Genomic DNA, 23,784 nt, shown 5'->3' with positions numbered 1-23,784 from the left:
TCAGTTTACACCAGCAGGCCCTGGGGGTGGGCTGTAGGATTTAAGACATACAGAAAGCTTCCTAATTTTTAATTCCAGTGGAGAAGCAACCCTGTGCAATGACCCTCTTGGGTTCCTGTATGGACCACCAGAGACGCTTGCTTAAATGTAGCTTTCTGGAGCCCCATTATGGAAATTCAGAATTGGTCTCCAAGAGAGTGGTTCACCAATCTGGATTTGACAAACTCCCTGAACTCAGTTGGCCAGCTGTAGAAGGGTGAGGACACACAGTCACGTTGTGAAACTAAAGATTTATTTTTCTGGAGAATATATTGTCTGGGGGAAATTCATTACTAGCTTTAATCTGACTTGAAAGAATGCATAAAAATTCTTAAATGACATCAGTTTCACATTTATTCTTCAACACATACATTTATTGAGCACTATCTGTGCACCAGGAACAATATTGTATGCTTGAAAACACAGGGATAAGATATTATCACTGAATTCAAGGAACTTCTAATCTTTTAAGAAAACAAAGAGGTGGGATTTGGAATTATAGAAGTAATGAAAGGAGATCATAAGAATAAAATAGAAACAGAAAGGATGGAGCAATTGATTCTACCTCAGGATCATGGGTGGATATATATATACTTTTTCCAGGAGAAATATATATGGGTGTTCAAAACCAGTCAAATGAGAAAAAGGTAGCATTTGATATGGATGGAACAAAGACATAAAGTCCTAGCTAGTGAGATCAGATTCAGACGTTGGGATGATTCATGTCAAGAGGACAGAGTGATGTGTGAAAGAGGAGGTACAAGCAAGGCATGATCCTTGGGAGACGAGGATGACATCCATGCTGCAGAGCATCTAGGTTCTCAAGAGTTTTGTTGACACGTGCTTCTAAGTATTTCTATTACAACCACAACACAGCCAGGCTTTCTAGAGTTGGGAAATGCATACTATATATTTTTATAAACATCCCAGCTGACCAATACAACAAGCTTGTGCCAGAGATCCATAATATGAAGTCACAAAATATGATATTTTTTTCAGGGGAGAGAAATGATGAAATACTATTTATCTGAGTAAATGATGGATTAGTTGGGCTGTTACTGGCAGCCAGGATTCTAGAAAATAAGTTAGCAGTCGAACTTAGTCTTCTTGATGGCAGATGATGAGAGATTTAGTGAAGAGAGTGGATGCTTTGGACATGAAGGATGGGAGATGGATCTAAAAGTGATCTAAGAAGGGATTTGTGGGAAGAATCTGAATAGAACACAGGTAGGTTCTGAGGCTGTATTGATACAAAGTGTAGTATTGGTTGAAGGTTTTATATATGGTTTTTTTGTGACACACATAAACACAAAAATATTTTTTATCACAGACTTCTTTATAAAACTTACCTTGTCTTTTCCCTGTATGCACACATGTACATATGAATGTGAAAAGACACTGCAGTTTGAGAACAGTTGCAGGTAGGATTGTGGATGGTACTACAGACAGCTACCTCTACTCCAAGACATAGTTTGGCCTCCCATGCCTAGCAATAATTGTTCACCTGTGCATCTGTATTAAAATGGACACAGAGATGGGAAAGTGCTTCCTGAGATTCTCCTGTCCACAATAGCAAGCAGTCTTCTAAACAAAAACAGTTTGGTCATGGAAGGCTTTCCTTTTCTTGAAGAGCTGGTGAGATCGTGCCAGTCAGCAGATGTCTTCTATACTAATGTATTTGCTAGATGTCACTAAAAAGCCAGCACCTAGGTAAGAGCCTAAAACAAAATACACTACCTAACCCTTTAAACATTCTGAAAATGTTCTAGAATTTATTAAAGCCATCAAACTATTTCCCTTATAAGTAAATTGAGACCAGCAAATTCTACTCTCCACTGATTGGGGTCTTTTCTTTTCTAGAACCCGCAAAGTCAGAAGTCTTTAGTCTTCTTTAAGGTAGGAAAAAAATGAGTGTCACTAACTTCCATGCTTGAAGTTGGATAAGGGTGGGATCAGTACCTGCCTCATTCCCTTCACCCATTGCTGTGTGCTGTTACAACCATCAGCAGTACTAGGAAGGGTCCTCATCCTACATCAAAGAGCTCAGTCTGTGCATAATAGTGTGGACATGGGTTTGAACTTCAGCTGCATCGTCTATGTTGCTCTGTTAATCCATTTGTGTCCCACTAAATAGATGTAGATATTTGTTCATGCTTCAGGCATCATTCACCCATCACACTCATTCAATAACATCCAGTGAGTTTTTGTTTCATAATGTCCTGGTATACAAAGAGAGGAAGTTGTAGGGCATGGAGATTAAGACAGGCAGCTCATGTAGGACATCTGAGGCCATGTCAAGGACATTGGGGTGAATCCTGAAAAACAAAGGATCATTGAAATTCATTGAGAAGAAAAAACTGGTGCAACTGACTTTCCATGTTGACAGGATCATTCTGGTTTGGAAATGGGCAGTATGTTATATGGGGCAGTGGTGGGAAGTAACAGTAATGAGGCAAAACAATAATCCTGGAGAAATAGTAGTAGCCCTGGCTAGGTGCCAGAGGAGGAAATGATGATGGGAAATTGTCTCATTGAGACGTGTTTCCAAATTTGAACTGGCACACTTCCCTAACAGATTAGAATGATGGTGACAGCTTTGAGGGCTGGCTATCTCTAAGTATACACAACCTCTGTTACAAAGTGATGTATCCTCCTTGTAGATTATATCATAGAAGTTCTTCTTTCTGCTCATTTAGCAAGGAAATGGTAACAAGCCATGAGAAGAGGATCTGTGTTCTGCAATATGGAGTCTATTGGTATTCTGCCTGCTATGTCATCATGAATGTTCTTGTTGTGAAGGCAGGAAGCTCCCAGTTTTTAAGAGGAGGCACAGATACCACCACCTTCTCTCCATAACTCCTTTCTCATATCTGACCTTCTCTTAGCCTCAATCCAAACCAAACTGTATCTTAGAAAACTTTTGAAGACTCTCTAGTTTTCTTACAGTCTATGAGAGGTTGATGATGAAGATAAAGCAGCCATGGATATTTCCTGATGGTACAAAGTTTGACAAAATGTGTTACTACAACCAAGGCTGTGCATCCAGAATCTCCCCAAAGAAATTCCTTGGGTAGCTGCATAAGGTGCAACAACTTCAAAGAGCAAAACGGAGAGCTTGACAGTGTAGGATATTATGTTCTATGTCATTTGTGTCTATCTGTGCCTTAGGCTTTACTTTTCAAGAGTTATGTCTGTCACATAATGGAGAGAAGCAAGAGTAGATAACGTGAGCAGAAAATAGGCTCAATTTGTTGGGAGTTGGATCAGGTCCTGTTTAAGCCTGGTCTCTGTGTATCTGTTCCCTTCACATGTTTTTCCCCCAGCACTGCAGCTGTGGATCCTCAGGCACAGGCGCAAGGCCCATCTCTCTCCTGGAGTGGGTTGTTCTTCTGTCTGCCTGAACAGAACACTGAAAACGTATTTTATTGTGCTTGCATGTAGCTACAATAACGGTAACCTTTAGAAAGATTGTTATCACTTCAATACAATGCAATAAACTCAGGAAATATTTTTCATAATTGAGAATGCAAAAGTACCTCAAACATTCCCCTTTTCCATGAACAATAACTAGCATTTCTAGAGTACTCTTTACAATAGAAGCAGTAATAAAAAGGGATAGCCATTCTAACACAAATATTCTCAGGATTAGAATGCACGCACTTGTCAAAAATAAAACAAACAAAGTGTCTTTACAGATAACATTTTATTGTTCTTTGAACACATTTGGGCTTTTATCACCTTAATAATTAAAATTTAGTATCAATTTTTAAAAATATCGCTTAATAATTCAGAGACACATGAAAACTGTCTTGGAACCTAGATATAATGCTGTGGCCTGAATAGCTGGTCCTAGAACCCTGGAGGACAGCAACAGAAGATTAAGAAAGACAGCCACAAGTAACATAAAATCGGGTGGGCTGTGTGCTTTGATGGAAATTTCACCAGCAGCCCAAACACTCAGTGCATTTAACACATACAATATGAACAATCACACAGCTTGGATAACCTTGGTTAGGGGGTCTCTGTAAGGGAGAAGTCTCAGAGGATGAGAACATGCAATCATCTGGGAGGAAGAAACCAAAGTCTGGTTTTGCTTGTCATGGTCATGCTCATGTCGTGAGTGCTCATTCATTCAGGGGTACACTCACTCCTGAAAAGAGGAAAGGATAAAGAAGGCAAATTCCTATCATGCCATGGTCAAGATATGGAATTATCTTCACAAACACCAGAACATGAGTGAAGAACCTGAGAGCTGGGTGAAATGCTATTATCCCTCAGGCATCTATAGGGTGTTTGGTTCTAGGAACTCCTTAAATGCCCAAATCTAGAGATGCTGGTGTCTCTTGTATAAGATAATGTAGCATTTGCATGTAGCCTATTCAACCCTCTCATATCCAAATCATTTCTAAACTAAATTCTATACATGATGCAACGCAAATGCTGTGTCACAACACTAAATGTTTTAGAGAATAAAGGCAAAATGGAGACAGGAATGTGGACCAGTGTAGAGTTGTTGCTTAACATATGGAAGATTCTGTCTTGAGATCCAGTGCAAAATATTCACCAGCCCAGTACTGACTCACTTTACAAATACATTTGGTTTGTGATTGATTTTATGTAGAAATAGAACCAGCAAGTACAGAGGGCCTCTATGTGAAACTGAGCTACACAATTATCCTGAGAAACCTGTGCCCTATGCCTTCAGTCACATGCTCTGTTATTTCTCTAGCTCTCCACAGGACCCTTAGCATTGATCCAATTGTTTAAACAAGCGAGATTAATCTGGCACTAGACTTGTGGGTGAAACAATGCCTGATTTAGCTTCAGAATGAAAATGTTTCTTCTGTAATTTTTTACTTTAACCAAGGTCTGGGTGGGGTTTCTATTGAATCTAGAACATGAGGCTTGAGAGAATCTCTCAGCAAGACAGCCCAGGTCCCAAGGAATCCAGGACAAGCCTCATATTTGAAGGCAATGTCACAGTAGAGTAGTGGAGTGAGTCGCTTTTCTCCTCACACTTTTTGAACACAGAGCATCATTAGCTGTATTGAGATCACAGCCTCCTGCTGTGGGATGTCTTTCTGTATGCTGTGAATATGTGTGGCTTCCATTGGATAATAAATAAAGCTGCATTGGCCGATGGCAGGGCAGGATAAGGTTAGGTGGTATATTCAAACTAAAGATGAGACAAAGAAGGGTGGAGAGACACAAGCCCATCACTGAAGGAGCAACAAGATGCCAGCAGACAGGTAACGCTATGACCATGTGGCAACATATAGATTTACAGAATTGGTTTAATTTAAGATGAAAGAGCCACTTATCAAGAAGCTTAATCCATAGGCCATACAGTTTGTAATTAATATAAGCTTCTGAGTGATTATTTTATAAGCAGCTGTAGGATCTAGGGTGTGAGAGATTTGTCTGGACTGCTGGGCAAGGCAGGACCAGAGAAATTCTGTCTATAGCCCCCACTTCTAGTTTATAAAGATATGCTTTAGGTTGAAAGTGACCCCTGGGTATTAGGGTGTATATGTCACATTTCTGATGGATGCAATAAATTGCTTGACAAATGACAACCTAAGTAAAAAATGGTTTATTTAGCTTATAGTCTAAGGAGATATAATCCATCATGGTGGGGAAGTCATGTTATTGAGAGACAGGCAATTTGTCACATGCATTAGCAGGCAGAGAACAGAGTGGACAAGAAGTGAGGCTGTGCTACATAACCTCAAGATAGATTCCAAGTGAGTCACTTCTCTCCATGAGTCTTAGTCTTCTAAAAGTTCCAGCACCCTCCTAGATAGCACTGCTAGCTAGGGACCAAGCCTTCAAACATTTAAGCCTAAGGGGGACATTTCACACTCAAACTATAACTCTGTCTATTGTTGCAAAAACACATCAACGCAGATCTGCTATGATGTCAGATAAGTTCAAGTGATCATTTGTTATTTGCTGAGGACTACCTGGAAAAAGAAAGTAAATCACTCTTCCTAAACTCAATCTTGGTTTCCCCTCCACTAAGCCTGTTTTGAGAGGCAGGGTTCACTTACTGCCACCGGGCCATGTTCTCCTTCTCCAAGTGGTCAGTGAGGGTATAGACTCTGAAGACCTGCAGTTCAGGGAGGGACTGGGTGGTTTTTCTTTAGGGAGAGTGCTACTCTGCGTTCCCTTTTCAGGCCTGGTGGTGTTAGTGTGCACAGAGCATTGAGCATCAGGTAATGGAACCTAAGTCTGTATTTATTGGTTTAGTTTTACTGTCTATACTTGGATTCTTTCCAGGATAAGAACACCAAAGCAAGGACAAAAGGATAATTTGATATCAATCAAATTGATAATTTGATATCAGTATTTTCCACTGAATAGTTCCACTTAATCAGTGGGGAAATACATTTTAGATAATATGTACATTCAGCTGGAGTAAAATTCTGGGTAAAACATTGAGTTCCTACCAGATAGAAAAAATGATGCATTGTTGTTTTCTTCCATTCACTCTTCATTTGATGTCTGAAATGTACCATATGGAAACTTTTAGACTCATTCCTTGCCTCTCTTTTGTACATACTCTATACCTTTCTGATCATTTAGCCAAAATCATATTCAGAAATATTTAAGTTCATTATTTAATATCACCACTCATGCTTGTATGCTAAAACTCATCAAATGTTCTACTAAGTGCTTAATTAATTCTATGCCATTTTCAACCAAAGTTTTAAAATGTTTAAAATGAAACTATTAGAAAAGAAATTCCCCCTTTAAAGATTCTATTTAATTATTAATTAATCAGTTCTTTGTAGTGGAAGTTTTCTTGTGTCCCAGCCAGCTGGCAGTCAGGACAAATCTCTCCTGCTTGTGTCCCCCAAGTAAACACACAGAAGATTATATTATAACTGCTTGGCCATTAGCTCAGGCTTATTACTGACTAGCTCTTACACTTAAATTAATCCATAATCCTTATCTAAGTGTAGTCACATGGCTTGGTATCTTTTCTCAGTTCTGTCTTGGCATCTTACCTTCTCTGTGTCTGGCTGGCAACTCCTAACTCAGTCTTCTTCTTCTTCCCAGAATTCTCCTTGTCTGGTTATCCCACCTACACTTCCTGTCTGGCTATTGGCTACTCAGCATTTTATTTATTGACCAATCAGAGCAACACATTCACAGCATACAGAATGACATCCCATAGCAGTTCTCTCATATATTACATCTCAACTATAGTTCCCCTCCTTTTTCTCCCAGCCCCCCTCCTCCTCTTTCCCCCAAATCCACTGCTCCTCTGTTTCTCTTCAGAAAAGAGTAGGCATCCCAGGGATATCAACCAAATATGGTGTAACAAGTTACAATAAGACTAGGCATACACCCCCATTTTAAGGTTGGAAGAGACAACCCAGTAGAGGGAAAGTGTTCCAAAAGCAGGCAAAAGAGTCAAAGACAGCCCTTGCTCCCACCTGTTAGGAGTCCCACAAGAACACCAAACTACACACCATAATATATATGTAGAGGACCTAGTTCAGACCCCTACAGGCTCCCTGATTGTCACTTTAGCCTCTATGAGCCCTGGTTAGTTGATTCTGTGGGCCATGTTCTTTTGGTTTCCTTGATTCCTCTGGCTAGCTCCTATTCAACCCACCCCTCCTGCCTCTTCTGTGGGATTCCCTAAGCTTCACCTAATGTTTGGCTGTGGGTCTCTGCATCTGCTTCTGTTAGATAGTTGCTGGGTGAAGCCCCTCTGGTGACGATTATGCAATGCTCCAGCATACAAGTACAGCAGGTAAAAGTGGCACAGAACTTGTAGGAGTGGCCCAACAATGGCTAGCCCAACTTGAGGCCACACCACATGAGGAAGCTGATGGCTGACATGCCTGAAAGGTCAGAGACCAGAGGCTCGATGGCCCAGAGACCTAGGATAGAACCAAATGTGACTGGCAAGAAAAAAAAATATTTTTACACATAATAAAGGCAAACTAGAAATAGACATCCAGGAAAGAAATAAAAACCATGCACAGCACTCAAAAGTGAGTGGTTCATATTTTTTATTGAATTAGAAGAAATGATAAAAATTACAGATGGTCAAAAAGAAAAGTATGAACCAGAATTATCAAGTTGGCAATGAAATGATCAAAAGAAAGGAAGATTAGAAGAGACTGCAGAACTCAGAATATTATTACTTTTTAAGTGAGAACTGACATAGCTAGAAGAAACATATGAATGAATAGTTATAAAAGATATTCTTTTAAGAATATTAGAAAATGTAAAAAAGAACTTCAAAGAATAAATGTAGATGATCAGATTAAAATGACTTCTAGAAAATGACTATCAAGAAAACATAAGGAAACACCATATTCAACTTATACATGTATGTATTCATAGAACATGAATCCTAGGAGTGAGAAGCTTCACACCAACTGGTGGAACAAATATCAACAACTATCATTTAAAAGAAAAATACATTGTGAGCTTCGAGCTTCCATATTAAAAAATTATAGTATGTAGCATGAATCTTAAAGAGTCTTATTAATAAAATCGAACCTGAGCCAGGTATTGGGGTGAACTAGAACAAGCCACAGCTACCTCACTTTGCTGGATCCCCAGCTGGTCTTGTTTCCTCAGACTGGAGGCCTCTGAGTTCTCATCCAGAATGGGTCTTAGCTGAACTGCTGCTCAAAAGCCTGAATGCTTAACCAGCCAAATGCTTAACAGCCAAATGGTAGCACATGCCTTTAATCCTCTATGTTTAATATTGTGGCCGTTCTATTTTCTGACCCCAGAAAAGTTTGTTAGGGTGCACAATATTTTGGGGAACACAATACCACTACATTAGTATGTCCTTGGAAAAATTGTAACAGTAATGAAAGAAAGATTTACTTAAAAACAGAAAACAGGAAAGCAGAATCGTGGTTAGAAACTGCAGTTCTGAGGAATCACTCCCAGTGAGAGAACCAGAAGTGCTGGGAGAAGTGGTTAATTCTAAGTTCGCAGTAGAGATGAATGTCTTGAGAGCATGGAAGGAATCAAGTCCAACCAGGGCCATGGCAAAAGGTTTAAGACCAGTGTACAAGAGTACACTTCTGACCACATGAGATGTCATCTGCCAGCAAGGACCTACGCTACACATGGAAAGATGTCTCCTGCATCTGATTCTAGGAGACCACAAGAATTACTGCTACTGGCACCAATGAAGTTCACACATTTGTTTTGTTTTTTACATTTTTAAGATATTGACAGTGTTCATTATTTTAAAATCTGGTAATTAAAGCAACAGCCAATCTTTATCTTGTTTTTCAAGTAAGATTCATACCCAGAATGAGAAAACAGTTCATATAAATTGCTTTTTTATTTGAAAGTACTTGTAATCACTAATGACGTCACCATTACACAATAACTGATGAACCAGTGGGTCTCATCCTTGATAACCAGTACCTACTGTAATCTCTCAAAGAGATACATCTATCCTTATGTATCTCCTCATGGAAGTTCGTATGTACAGTAATCTACATGCCCCAAGTGACATATTTAAACCTGAATCCAATTTTACCTCCAGGTCCAACTTCCAACTAAAAGGAAGTTAGCAATTTTGAAATATATAACTAATTTTTGTTGACTATAATTGTCATACTATATGCTTATCTTTAAGAACTACCCTTCCAAAAAATGAATGAGACCTACATGAGCAAACTGGGGCTGGGGGGGTGGTGGTAATGGAGGGCAAGGCACAGGGGATGAGAGCTTAGGGGAGCAGGAGGGGAGTGGGAGAGCAGGGAAAGAGATACCATGATAGATGAGGGCACCATGGGAATAGGGAGAAGCAGAATGCTAGGGAGGTTCCCAGGAATCCACAAAGATGACTCTACCATAGACTACTGGCAATGGTAGAGAGGCTGCCTGAGTTGACCTGCACTGGTGATCGGATGGCTGAATACCCTAACTGTCATCATAGAACCCTCATCCAGTGACTAATGGAAGCAGATGCAGAGATCCACAGCCAGGTCCCAAGTGGAGCTCCAGGAGTCCAATCAATGAGAGAGAGGAGGGATTATATGAACAAGAGATATTGAGAACATGACTAGGAAAAAGTACAGAGACAACTAGCCAAACTAGTGGAAACACATAAACTGTGGACCAATAGCTGAGGAGCCCCCATGGTACTGGACTGGGCCCTCTGGATAGGTGAGACAGTTGTTTAGTTGAACTGTATAGGAGGCCCCCAGGCATTGGGATCCAACCTGTTCCTGGTGCATGAGCCGGCTTTTTGGAACCTAGTGCTTGTGATGGGACACTGCGCAGCCTTGGTGCAGGGAGGAGGAGACTGGACCTGCCTCAACTGAATGTACCAGGCTGGTCTGACTCCCCATGGGAGACCTTGCCTTGAAGGAGGTGGGAGTGGGGGGTGGGTTTTGAGGAGGGCTGGGGGGTGGGAGGAGGGAGGACAAAGAAATCTGTGGTTGGATTGAAAAATGAATGGAAAATCTCTTAATAAAAAAAAGGGAAAAAAAAGAACCTACCCTTCCTGTTGCCATATTTCCTTCAAACCTAACTTTGCATCCTTGAGTGTTATTGCCATTCTCAACATCCATTCATCTGCTCAGACCCAACCAAGTAAACACAGAGATTTATATTGCTTACAAACTGTATGGCCACAGCAGGCTTCTTGCTAACTGTTCTTATAGCTTAAATTAATCCATTTCCATAAATCTATACCTTGCCACGTGGCTTGTAGCTTACTGGCATCTTAACATGCTGCTTGCCATGGCTGCGGCTGGCAGTGATTCCTTCTGCCTTCCTGTTCTTTCTTTTCTCCTCTCTGTTAGTCACACCTATACTTCCTGCCTAGCCACTGGCTAATCAGTGTTTTATTTATTGACCAATCAGAGCAATTTGACATACAGACCATCCCACAGCACATATGACTCTCTACTTCTAGAAATTCAACTTCTGTAGGTTCCAAAAACCACAGATCAAAGTAGATCTTAAATGTGCAAACATAACACAGTGAAGATATTGTCTTATTTATTATTCCTCAGTGCACATATTTCAAATTATCACATTGTAATCCATGAGTACATGCAATAACTGCCAATTCAAAATAAGTGAGAGAGAAAGAAACTGTCATTGAATGAGTTTTAGTGATTTTCTGGTAATCTTGATAAATACATGTATTATATCATTTATTTCATATAACATTTTGAATTACCTGTTTTTTTAATATCTGGTGCTGTGAGAAGTTAATTAGCTTTAGGTTATGGTTGTCTAATTTAAAACCCAATCTCTTATCTGTTACAGTACAATTATTTTCTTTTTTTTAAACATGGCTATTAAAGAATTTGAAAACTTCTAGTCTGCGGACTCATTATAGTATATGAACATGTGTCATTAACTTTTATATGATAGACTCATTCACAGTGGTTATCATTAACACCATCATTGTAGACATGACAAGTACAAAAATTCATGTATTTGGACTCTATCAGAAAAGACTAGATTAGCACTACCCCTTTTGAGTGATATAAATACTGAGTTTGCCACATTTTCCATTCATCCCTCCTGTCTTTAAAACCCTGGTGCTTCTTCTCCTTTGTTTCCTTCCAAATCCCACATTCAACTGAGTTTGTAACTCCTGAGCACAGAGTCTAACTAACTGGGCCACTCAGAGGTCATTGTTTTATTTATAAAGGTTTATTTTTATTTATGTATATTATGCCACACGCGTGCAGGTGCTTGTGGAGGCCAAAGGATGGCATCAGATTCCCTGGGTCTGGAGTTAGAAGAATTTGTGAGCCCTCCAATATGGATTCTGGGAATTGAACTGGAGTCCTCTAGAAGAGCAGCAAACACCCTTTACCTTAATCTCCCCAGCTCCCTTATTCTTTGGCATTTTAGTTATTCATCTGTAGGTCTTCTCTATATAGTTAGACTATGATCTTCAAGAAATTATATCCTGGGCTGGAGACACAGATCAACAGTTAAGAGCACTTTCTGCTCTTGCAGAAGACCCAAGTCTGCTTCTCTGCACCCACATAAAACACTTTACAATCACCTGTAATTCCCAACTCCAGGCAGATCTCCACAATCACTTTCATATATGTGTATATACTCACACACTGGCAAATACACATATGCAAATTAAACTAAAATCATAGACAAAAGACACTATTTTTTATTACTCTTTCACATTTCCCACATGAGAATTTTAGGCATCCAACGAATGAGTGAATAACTTAATTGGTTGGTTAATGAACAGTGTGTCAGCTAATTGTTCTTTCAGTTGTTAGTTTTAATAGTATTTGATGTATGATTTCCAGCTCTTGCCACAAGAAAAAGGAAGCTGCTAAAAACATGGATGAACAAATCAGCAATCTCTTTTCAACAGACTGAAAGAAGTTAGAAAATACAGAGCTTTTATCCTTAAAAAACCCCACCTTCTCCAAATCATCCTCCTCTGTAGAACTCTTATTTTATGGCTGAAATAATCAGCTTCCATGGGGTATTATTACACATACCATCTTGTCTGTTGATACAAAAACGTGTTTTTGAAGTCTGGATTCCCAATCTTTCAAAATAAGTCATTTTGATAGAAATTGAAAATGTAACTTTATTATGTCCAGTTGTCACAGTATTAACGAAATGTCATCAGCTGGGCCTACCTGTGGGGGGCTATGGTAGGTATTTCTGGAGACCTGCTGCCTACGGGGATGTACAGAGCAGATGAGAGTTTTGCTGTCTGATTGTAAGAGGATATGACACACAGAAATAAAGTAAGGCAATCTCCTTATTCATCTGCTTTTTCTCCTCTGTGGCATGAAGTATTGTTTGTTCCTATCTTTCAAAAGCCTTGAAACATTTTATTTTTATAATATGCTGTGGCCAGACAAAATATGATTTTAAATCTAGTGCATCTTCTGTTGTTTACGGTGTCACCTCTCAGGGCCTTGTTAGGTTCGACTTCTATGGTTGAATTCTGAGATCCAGATAGAGTAGGGGGTTGGGGACATCTTTTTAAACATCTTCAGTATGCAGTTCAAGGGGAGTTTTGGGGAAAGGAGTGGAAAGATCACAGAGATACACAACCCCTGGATAGCTTAGGAGCAAGATAGTCCTGACACAGGATGGAGAACTGAGTTCCAGCCTGATGCCTACAGTTTTGGCATGAGAAGGAAGGAATTGTCCAATGGCTGGCTAAAGCCTTGAGTATAACCTTCTTTGTTAGACTGACCCTTACTGGGGGTAGTATAATGATGAAAGTGTACCACAAAATCAACAGAACATTTCCCAGGGACTACAGGCTTACCAGAATATTCATGAGGAAATTGACCTTTTTACCTTCCTCTTGTATCAAATTTTCAGTGGCATTTAAAACCTTCTACAATCTAATTCCAATTTTCCTTTCTTGTCTGTGACTGATTTTTTTTCTTACCACCTTAGCACCATACACACTCACCTATATTTACTTACACAAAATTTTGCTTGAATTTCCTCTTTGGGAAGATCCTCTTCTTGCAACATGCTTGGGACTCACCATTATCTTCTGCTGTCCTTCTCCTGGCTTTTGGAAGGCAAAGTAGAGACCGATTTTATGTGCTTCACAAAGTCACACAAATACCTCAAGAAGCACAGACATAACTAATAGGAAGTTTAGTCAGAAGAAGGTCCATGGAGCCCTGTGCTGGTTAACTTTTGTCATCTGGACATAAGTGAGGGACCAGGAACTGGGAATCTCTACTTAGAAGATACATCCATCAAATTGGCCAGTGAAACATTTTTATGGTGGATGGTTGATATGGAAGGTTCTAATCCACTGTGGGTGGGGCTGCTGCTGGGCTGGTGGTCCTAGGTGCTATAAGAAAGCTGGTTGAGTAAGCTATAAGGACCAAGCCAGTAAGCAGCACTCTGCCATGCCCTCTGCTTCAGTTCCTACGCCCAGGTTTCTGCCTTGCTTCCCGCCCTGGCTTCCACCAAGGATGAACTATGGTCCAGAAGTATAAGCCAAATTAACCCTTTCCTCCAGAGTTTCTCTGGATCATAGTCTTTTTGCAGCTATAAAAAGCAACCTGGGACAGGACCCTTTGCTTAAATACACTAGTCTAAGACTGGTTACTTCTATCTCTTCAGTTTCCAGTTTTCTAAACATGTTCAGTCACTTTACCCTCACCTTTATTTGGTAAAATAATCAGACACATAAAAACAAATATATGGATTTACATGTTAATTTCAATGATAGTATATAAACCATTTTTTTTCATTTGAGGAGCACCTGATAACAAATAATATGAAATCTTATTGTGTAGACTAGACAATTGTGGGTTGCCAAGGGTTGTAGGAATATATAGCAAGTGACAACTAGTGTTTGACAAGTCGACCCACCAGATGTATAACTCCCTGATGGGGATTCCCACCTGGCAAAGCTGTGGGGTCACTGCCTGTGGAAAGCAGTTGTTGTCTGTCTGTAACTTTCTCAAGTGCCACTGCTATGCCTCCCTAAAAAGAAAAACTATGGGGTTCCTTCCACCACCCATTGGTAGTGTGCTTTACATCTTTGGGCATATTTATAGTTGTGGGTAGTCAGGTCATGATTTCTGCTTAAGCTAAATAATTTTGATGTATAGAAATGATACTAGTATATTTTACATTACTCAGACTGACATAGTATTCTCAGTCACAAAGACAGCCTTTTATACAGACAGCTAACTTTAGACTTCTGAGCAGATTCAAAGCAGACTGGTTGCCCCTAGAGACAAATACATGAGGTCATTTTCCAGGTGTTGTTTTGCTTGTTTAAGGTCAGAGCTTGAAGCAACTTTAGACATAACTTTCTCAGTAACTGACTTTTTGCATGTAGCCCCAGCCTCAGCTGATGCTACAGGCTCAAGGTTGGTGAATGAGGACAAGGGCTAAGGAGGCTGTGAAGAAAATGCAACCCATATACACTGAGTAAGACTTTAAATTAGCACAGATGTTAAGAGAAAGGGCATGAAAGTCCCTCAAAAATTAAAAATCGAACTACAGTATGAGCTAGCAATCTCATTATGTACAGAGTTGAGGAGATTAATTCATTATGCTCAAGAGACAGTCATACTCCCATGCTTACTGCAGAGTCATCCACAATAGTCAAGATGCAGTAATATTTTGTGTTTATCATCTGATGGATGGTTGGGTAAATAAAACATAATATATCAAAATAAAATTATTAGTGGGCCATAAGAAGTATGAAATCCTGTCATATAAGAAAACATAGATGAATGTTGACTAAAATAAGCCAGGCACAAAATATAAATACTGAAGGATTTCTTCTATATATGGAGTCTACAAAAGTATTTGAGAGTAATAGTGTGAAGTATATGAAGGAGAAGTAACAGAGAGAGAGAGAGTTTATTCAGTGAGATAACCAAAAAAGATAGACACAAGCTAAGCAAAATGAGAGAAATAAGTTCCCATGTACAACAAATTTCAAAATAGAAAATTTTTAAGAGCTTTGCAGAAATAACTGACAAATGTTGAGGGTGACAGACATGCCAGCTCCTTTGATTTAAGCATTAAAAAACATGTATCCACATATCATATGAGCTCCTGAAATACATGCCATTGGTGTGTGGGTGTGAGAGAGAGAGAGAGAGGGCGGGGAGAGAGAGAGAGAGAGAGAGAGAGAGAGAGAGAGAGAGAGAGAGAGAGAGAGAGAGAGAGAGAGAGAGAGGGAGAGAGGCCAATATGAGAATAAGAAACTAACATTGAGGGGAAATAAATCCTGTTGGACACAAGACCTTTCACAGCCTGCTTCTGTGTAACATGGGCACAGTCTCAACCTTCTCACAGTGCCCTTTAGGTATGCTTCAGGGTCCCACTGTGTCACAATGATGATTAGTATGTCCAAGAACTTTGGCCGTCCATGCACTTTCCTCCTAGCTCTTCTTAGAAGTAAATAAATAGGAATATTATCACATTCAAGGAAAGAGGGACATCACTAAAGGAGAAAAGGAACAACTCTGTCGGTCTGAGAACTTCCCAGCAGACCCGCCCCTTGCATGTGGGGCCTCAAATAACTCATTCCACATAACAGAACTATAATTTTGGTAACACCAATGTTCTAGTGTCTGCTTTGTAAGGTGAATATGTAGAATTCTTCTTGAATCCGTCTGGCCCTGAATTTTTTGGAGGGGTGGGGGTTGAAGGCTTTTTATTGCTATTTCAATCTTTTCATTTATTATGTATGAGTTTGTTTGGATTGTTGACTTCTTGCTTTAGTTTTGGTGGTTTGACTAAATCTAGAAATTCATACATTTTTTCAAATGCTTCAGGAATTTTATTTACTTATTTATTTTTAATTTTATAATTAATTTAATTTTACATATCAGCCATGGATTCCCCTGTCCTCCCTCCTCCTACCCACTCACCCCACTCTCCCCCGAATCCATCCCCCATTCCCACCTCCTCCAAGGCAAGGACACCCCTGGGGATTCAGCTCAGCCTGGTAGATTCAGCTGAGGCAAGTCTAGTCCCCTCCTCCCCTCACCTAGGCTGAGCAAAGTGTCCCAGCATAGGCCCTAGGTTCCAAAAAGCCAGCTCATGCACTAAGGACAGATCATGCTCATGGATAGGCAGGATTAACATAGTAAAAATGGCAATCTTACCAAAAGCAATCTACAGATTCAATGCAATCCCCATCAAAATCTCAACACAATTCTTCACAGACCTGGAAAGAACAATATTCAACTTCATATGGAAAAACAAAAAGTCCAGGATAGCCAAAATAATCCTGTACAATTAAACAACCTCTGGAGGCATCACAATCCCTGACTTCAAGCTCTACTATAGAGCTACGGTAATAAAAACAGCTTGGTACTGGCATAAAAACTGACATGTGGACCAATGGAATCGAATAAAAGACCCTGACATTAATCCACACACCTATGAACACATAATTTTTGACAAAGAAACCAAAACTGTACAATGGAAAAAAAGAAAGCATCTTCAACAAATGGTGCTGGCATAACTAGATGTCAACATGTAGAAGGCTGCAAATAGATCCATAATTGTCATAGTGCATACATTTTTTTTTTTTAGGTTTTCTAGCCTAATTGATTACAGGTTTCTAAAGTGTTTCCTTAGAATATTTTGGATTTCTTTGATATCTGTTATAATGCTTCCTTGTTCATTTCTGACTCTGTTAATTTGGGTCCTGTCTTTCTTTCTTTTTGTTAGTTGGGTCAAGAGTCTATCAGATTTGCTTATCTTCTAAAAGAACCAGCCCTTAGATTTGTCTTGGTTTTTATTTCATTGATTTCTGCTCTGATGTTTCTTGGGGTCAAATGGGTTTATATATGATTTGTCCTTGTTTTTCCAAATTTTTGAGTTGCATCACAAAATCATGTGTTTGTGCTTTTTCTGATTTTAGTGAGCACTGAGAACTAAGAACTTCTGTAGAACTGTGTTCTGTATGCTCTGGGCTCTACTTATGTTGTGATTTCAACCTCATTTAGTCTCAGAAAATTTTTTATTCCTTTCTTAGTTTCTTCTTTGACCCATTCATCATTCAGTAATAAGAGGTTTAATCTCCATGAATTTGTGTATTTACTAGATATGTGTTTGCTGTCAAGTTAGGTTTCGTTCCACTGGAGTCAAGAGGCAAGGAATGCTTTCTGTAAAGGTTTATTTATTTATTTTTTGAGGTCTTTTTTTTAAAATTTCAGGGCTGAGGACCGAATCCAGGGCCTTGTGCTTGCTAGGCAAGCGCTCTACCACTGAGCTAAATTCCCAACCCCCTTATTTTGTGTCCTAATGCATTGTCTATTTTAGAAAAGCTTCCTTATGCTGCTGAGTACAATGTGCATTCTTTGGTGTGTAGGTAAAATATTCTATAGAAATCTGTTAAATCCATTTGATGTATGATGTCAATTAATTCTCAAGTTTCATTGTTTATTTTTTTTTTCAGGTGACCTGTCTATTATAGAAAGTGGGGTCTTGGAATCACCTACTATTGATGGAATGATGTTAATTTGTGTCTTTAATTTGCATGAAATTGGGTGCAGAAGAATTTGTTGCATGCATATTTAAGATAATAATGCCCTCTTGGTAACTGTCTACTTAATTAGAATGAAGTGTCCCTCTTCATCTCTTCTGCTTAGTTTCAGTGTGAAGTCTATTTTGTCACATATTTAGATAGTGATGCCTGCTTGCTTCCTGGTCCTATTTGATTAGAATACTTTTGCCTTTTACTATAAGGTGGTACCTATCTTTAAAGGTATGTTTTCGTTTTCCTTTTCTTTTCTTTCTTTTTTTTTTTTCAATACACACTTACCTTTAGTAACCTTCAGAAGAAATGTTTTAGTATACAGAGGAATATTGCATTAGGGCCATCCTAACTTCTTTACATATCATGGTGTATATTTAAACTTTCAGAGGGGAAAACATTTCTGTATGTAGTTATTCAAATACGCTTAACAAAGGAGATAAAAAATCATTATAGTTTTTTAATATCATTACAGTGTTTTTTCAACATTTCTTTCTTCCCTTTTTATCCTTCAAACCCTGCCATATACTCCTCTGCAGCCAGATATAGTGGGTAGCCTCCACGTAGTTAAAAGGAAGATTTATTTAGTGGGTAACTTACAAATGAAGGGATAGGTAGGTGGCGGGTTCTGGAAAAGACAAAGCACAGTCCAGCGTTGTTCTCTGGAGAACTCCCCTTGGTCTACCTCTAGTGTCCAGGTCCAGGAAACAAGAGAGCCCAGCATCTGGATCTTGGGTCTTCAGGGCCCTCTCTTGGCCCTGCCTTGTAGGCATGATAGTTACCAAAGCCTCGATGGGGGTTGAAACTTCCAGACCAAAACTAAAATGGCTATTCACTACAGCCAGAAGGTTTCTCCAGTCCCTCCAGGTCCTACAGTCCTGCCCCACCCTGTGGTCCTGCAGCCACTTATAAAATAATTACTGAGAGGCTTATATTAATTATGAACTGGATGGCCTATGGCTCAAACTTCTTGCTAGCTAGCTCTTATAACTTAACCCATTTCTATTAATCTATAAGTTACCATGTTGCTGGGGCATTACTGGTCTGCTGGCATTTTGCTGCTCCTTGGACTGCAGCTGGCTTCCCCCTCACTCTGCCCTTTTTCTCCATCTCTCTACTTGGATTTCTTGCCTGTCTGTAAGCTTTCTTGCCATAGGCCAAAGCAGATTTATTTACTAATCAATGGGAACAGCATATATTCACAGCATAAAGAAAGACATCCCACAGTACTCCTCCCTGTTCTTCAAATTCATGGCCTCTTTTTCACTAATTGTTATTGAATGCATATATGTGTTTGAATTTACTTATATATTTCTAAATATGACCAGATATGTTTCTTTTAGAGAACAGATAGATGGATTTTGTTTCTTGATCCATTCAACTAGTCTTTTGACTGGAAAATTGAAGCCACTGATATTTAAAGTAATTATTGACATGTGTGTTTATTGAAATCATGTGTTGTTGATTTTTGTCACATTTGTTTGCTCAGTGATACTTTGTGTTTTAGTATTTATTACTTTGTATTTATTTCCACAGTCTCTCTGTATGCTCATTTTTCTTTTCATCCTAAAATACTGGTTTCTATATTTTTCTTAGGTTTGGCTTGTTAGATATAATTTTTTAGGCTGTTTATGTTGTGGAAAGTTTTTATTTCTTCTTCAATTATGGCAGCCACTTTTGCTGGGTATATTAGTCTAGAGTACTACCACAGTTATTTAGAATTTTGAGTGCATCCCTCCAGGATCTCTGGCTTTCAATTTTTCCATTGAGAAGCCAGCTATTACTCTGATGGGTTTTCCTTTATATGTGACTTAACTGTTTTTCTTTTGCAGTTTTTGGTACACTTTTTCACTCTGTATACTTAGTGTTCTAACATTTCTAGGGTTTCTCTTTTCTGATCTTGTCTGTTTGTCATTTTGTGTGCTTTTTATATTTGTATGGGTGTGTCCGTCCTTCATCTGGTAAAGTTTTCTTCTATGTTCCTCAAGATCTGGTCTATGCCACTGATAGAATTCTTCTCCCTCATCAATGCCTACAATTCAAAAGCCTGTTTTGTTCATGGTAGCCCACATTTCATGTATGTTCCTTGATTTCAGTTTCTTTCTTTTATTTTTCATATTCCTTGCTTATTTGTTCTATATTCTCTACTTCATCTTTGAGTCCTAATATTCTATTTTATGCTTGATTCACTCATGGGGACTACACTTAAGTGTGATTTATATGCCTACGGAGACTCCATTGAGAAAACCGATTTTCCCTTTGCTGGCAGTTGTCAGTTAGAAATGTCTTCTTGGTTGGGAATGGGAGCCCATGTCCACTCCCTCCTGGATGCACTGGTGCTTTTTCTGGCTTGCACATGCACAGGCTCTGTCCATGCTGCCACAGTCTTCGTGAGTTCATGTGTGCACCAGTCCTGCTGTGTATGGAAGGCACTGCTTCCTCGCTGTCATCCATCTCCTCCGACCCTTACAATCTGTCCACCTCCTCTTCCTCAAAGTTCTTCGAGTGAAGGGGTTTTATGAAGACATCCAATTTGGGACTGAGTGTTCCAAAGCCTCTCATTCTCTGCACACTGTCCTGTTGTGATTCTCTGTGTTTGTTGCCATCTACTAAAGGAGGGAGCTTCTCTGGTGATGGCTGAGATAACCTATGAGTACAGCAGAATGCTGTTGGGGTTATTTTATGGCTATGTTCCTTTAGCAGAACAACAGTTATATGTTCTATTTTCAAGTAGAATTCAACCAAGACAGCATTACAATATGACTGAAAGATAGATGTATCTGGGAATGAGCAACTAATTCAAATCAGAAAACTCTGTTACTCCATTCTATCAATTAATATTGCATATAGTAATAAACATATAGTAGAGACAGATTAGGCATTTCATTATATATATATATATATATATATATATATATATATATATATATATATAAAACAAAGTAAAATAGAAACAAGTTAATGATGTTTCTTCAATACAGTTTTCCAGAACTCAATAGCAGAACATATAGCCCATTATTTAGGCACATAAAAGCAGTATTATGTCTGCTACTAATATTTTCATCATTATATTGGAAATGTAAACACATCCAGTAAGATAAGAAAATAAGATAATCCATACAACCACTGGAAGAGACACACCTCTCCATGCATTTTTGACTGTTAATGTAATTGTACTCTCAAAGCCATAGGCATTGTAGAAAACAGTCATTACAGCTGAGAAGAGCACTTGGAAGGTGTGTGACTATGAGATAGCAATAGTCAGTCATGCTAGCCTACCTTAGTACACATCATCATCTCAACATACATGAAGCATTGTGTAAAACAACACTAGCAGACACATAATATTGGAAACTAGATGCCTTCTGTATTAAAGTTAATGTCTCCTTCATGTGAAGTCAAGGATGATGGAATGGGCTAGATGTTCATTCCAGAGTTGAAGAAACTTAGGCTAATCAACTTCTGCAGTTTACTTCAAGAATCCCTGTACTACTTTCTAGTTCAGTATGCAAATGACAAACATATCCTGAAAGCTTTGCTACTTTTGAGGAAGCCTAAACTTAGTGAGCACTGTGTCTGCCGTATTCTGTGGACTTGAATTTAGTTACTTGGAAGGAACTATGCAGATGAAGAGAAGCTAGAACATACAGTTGCTACAAGAAGAGGACAGCCCCTTCTCAGGAGTGACTTGTCAGCTGAGACAGAAGGAGGGTGACCTGAGGTGGCTGCCTGGCCATGTAAGTTGAAGATGGGAATGATATAGGTAAGATACTGAGAAAAAGAATGAAGTTACTAGACACAAATTTCATGAGAAAGACAAAGGACTTATAAGAAGGAAATTGCCAAATGCAATTGAAGAGCATTTTAAAACAATGAACAAATGGAAAAACCATTGTGTATTCTTGAATAAGTTAAATAGCATAAAAATATTATTTTCTATAGAATTAGTGACATGAAAAGTTTTTTAATTAGATAGAGCTTTCTATGGAGTGAAAAAAATTGTTTGATGTTAGTCTGTAAACTGCAATAGATAGGGAGATTGTTGTACCATCTATTAGAGTATTCTATAATCAAATCAAAATGGAAATGTCATGGAAATAGATAGACTAGAGAAAGAAATCCCAGCACATATTAAATTTTAATAGATGTTAAAAAACTCTATTTCAATTCAGTGGAGGAAGGATGAATTATTAAGAAGTGATAGGAGTGTGACTGATATTCATGATGAAAAAGTAGCATTTGGCCTTTATATTAGATCACCTAGCAAAATGCATCCCAGATTGATGAGAGACTAAACTGTAAATAACAACATCATAAAATTCTTAGTTCAAAAACCAAAACAAAGGAGCTTGCCCAGGAGAAATTTTATAATCGAGGTAAGAAAACCAGAAACTATTTTAAAACAAATAAACATGCTTCATATGTAGAAATAATTTTTAAATGACAAAAAATAAATCAATATGCAAACTCTGTACTGGAAGGAAATTGAAATGCAGCCAAAAATAAAACAATGATTTCAATTAAATGGAAAAAGCTCTTATAAATAGACAAGAAAAGAAAAACAATTGAATAGGAAAATATGTCTAAAATATGGATAAGTAATTCAAGGGAAATATACACAAATGGTCAGTGTATGTCTTTAAACCCTCAGTCTCACTAGTGGTTTAGAGAAGTACAAATTAAAGTAGCAAACATTTCACATGCCTATCAAACTGATCCCTAGACCTCTATTGCCCATTCCAGGTAGAGGACTTAAGTTTACATTCACCAGTTGCTGATAAAATTGTGAGCTGTCACATCATTTGGAAAGCAGCTGGGCAACATCTGTCTAAATTACACAAAACATTTGATCCAGTAATTTAATAGAAGAGAACATACCACGTCTTAGGACCCATGTGGTTCAATCCATCAGAAAAGCAAAGGGTACTTGTGACCTAAAATGTCTTTGAAGGGTAGACAGAATCCATTTATCCATGTGACAAGTCCCTTTCATCAGAGAACTTGATGTGTGGCTCCGCTGGTGTGTGTTGGAAGTGTCAAAGCTCATGTTGCAGAAGTAACTCGGTGACTGCTTACTTGTTGAAGCTACATTTTGCAGAGTTCTTGTAATCAGTCCAATTTCAAGGTATCTAGACCTCTCAGAATAGCCTGCAATGGTGAGGGACAAGTCTCCCCCAGAAGATCTGTTGAACTATAAGAAAGGGTGTGTATAAGCATTGTCTCCCAAGTCTCTCTCAGGAAGGAAGATGCAGAAAGGGATCCTTCTACTCATGAAGAGATTACTGCAGAAAGGTTAGAAAGTATCTGATTTGCTGTCTGTGATGGTGCTTTGATAGGTTGTGAGTATCCTCCCCCCCCCCCATTTATTCATATCCACTTAGGCAGTACTGGTCCACACTGGCTTTGGGCCTGATCATGTGACTTACTCCAATCAAGCAAGGAGAGACTTGAAAAGGCTTAAACATTGGGCTTGCCTTTTCTTGCTGCCATTGAGGCCCTAAGATCATTACAGTGTAAAGAACTTGGTTTAATGACTGGATAACAAGGATATTTGTCCCAGTTATTTGTGTAGCCCACTGATTAACAACCAAATACATGAATGAGGGCATTGACCACAAGGGGTACAGAATATGTCCTAGTGAGCTAGCTGAGATCATGAGAGCTGCCCTAAATCTTGAGCTAAAAACTGGTTATTTGTTTTAACATATGATTGGTTACATAGCTAAAGTTGTTGATGTGTGTGCATATGTGCA

The sequence above is a fragment of the Peromyscus maniculatus genome, chromosome 1 (genome assembly GCF_049852395.1).
Source record: "Peromyscus maniculatus bairdii isolate BWxNUB_F1_BW_parent chromosome 1, HU_Pman_BW_mat_3.1, whole genome shotgun sequence".
NCBI classification, from domain to species: Eukaryota; Metazoa; Chordata; class Mammalia; order Rodentia; family Cricetidae; genus Peromyscus; species Peromyscus maniculatus.
The sequence above is the reverse complement of the archived record's forward strand: the minus strand, read 5'-3'. Positions refer to the sequence as shown.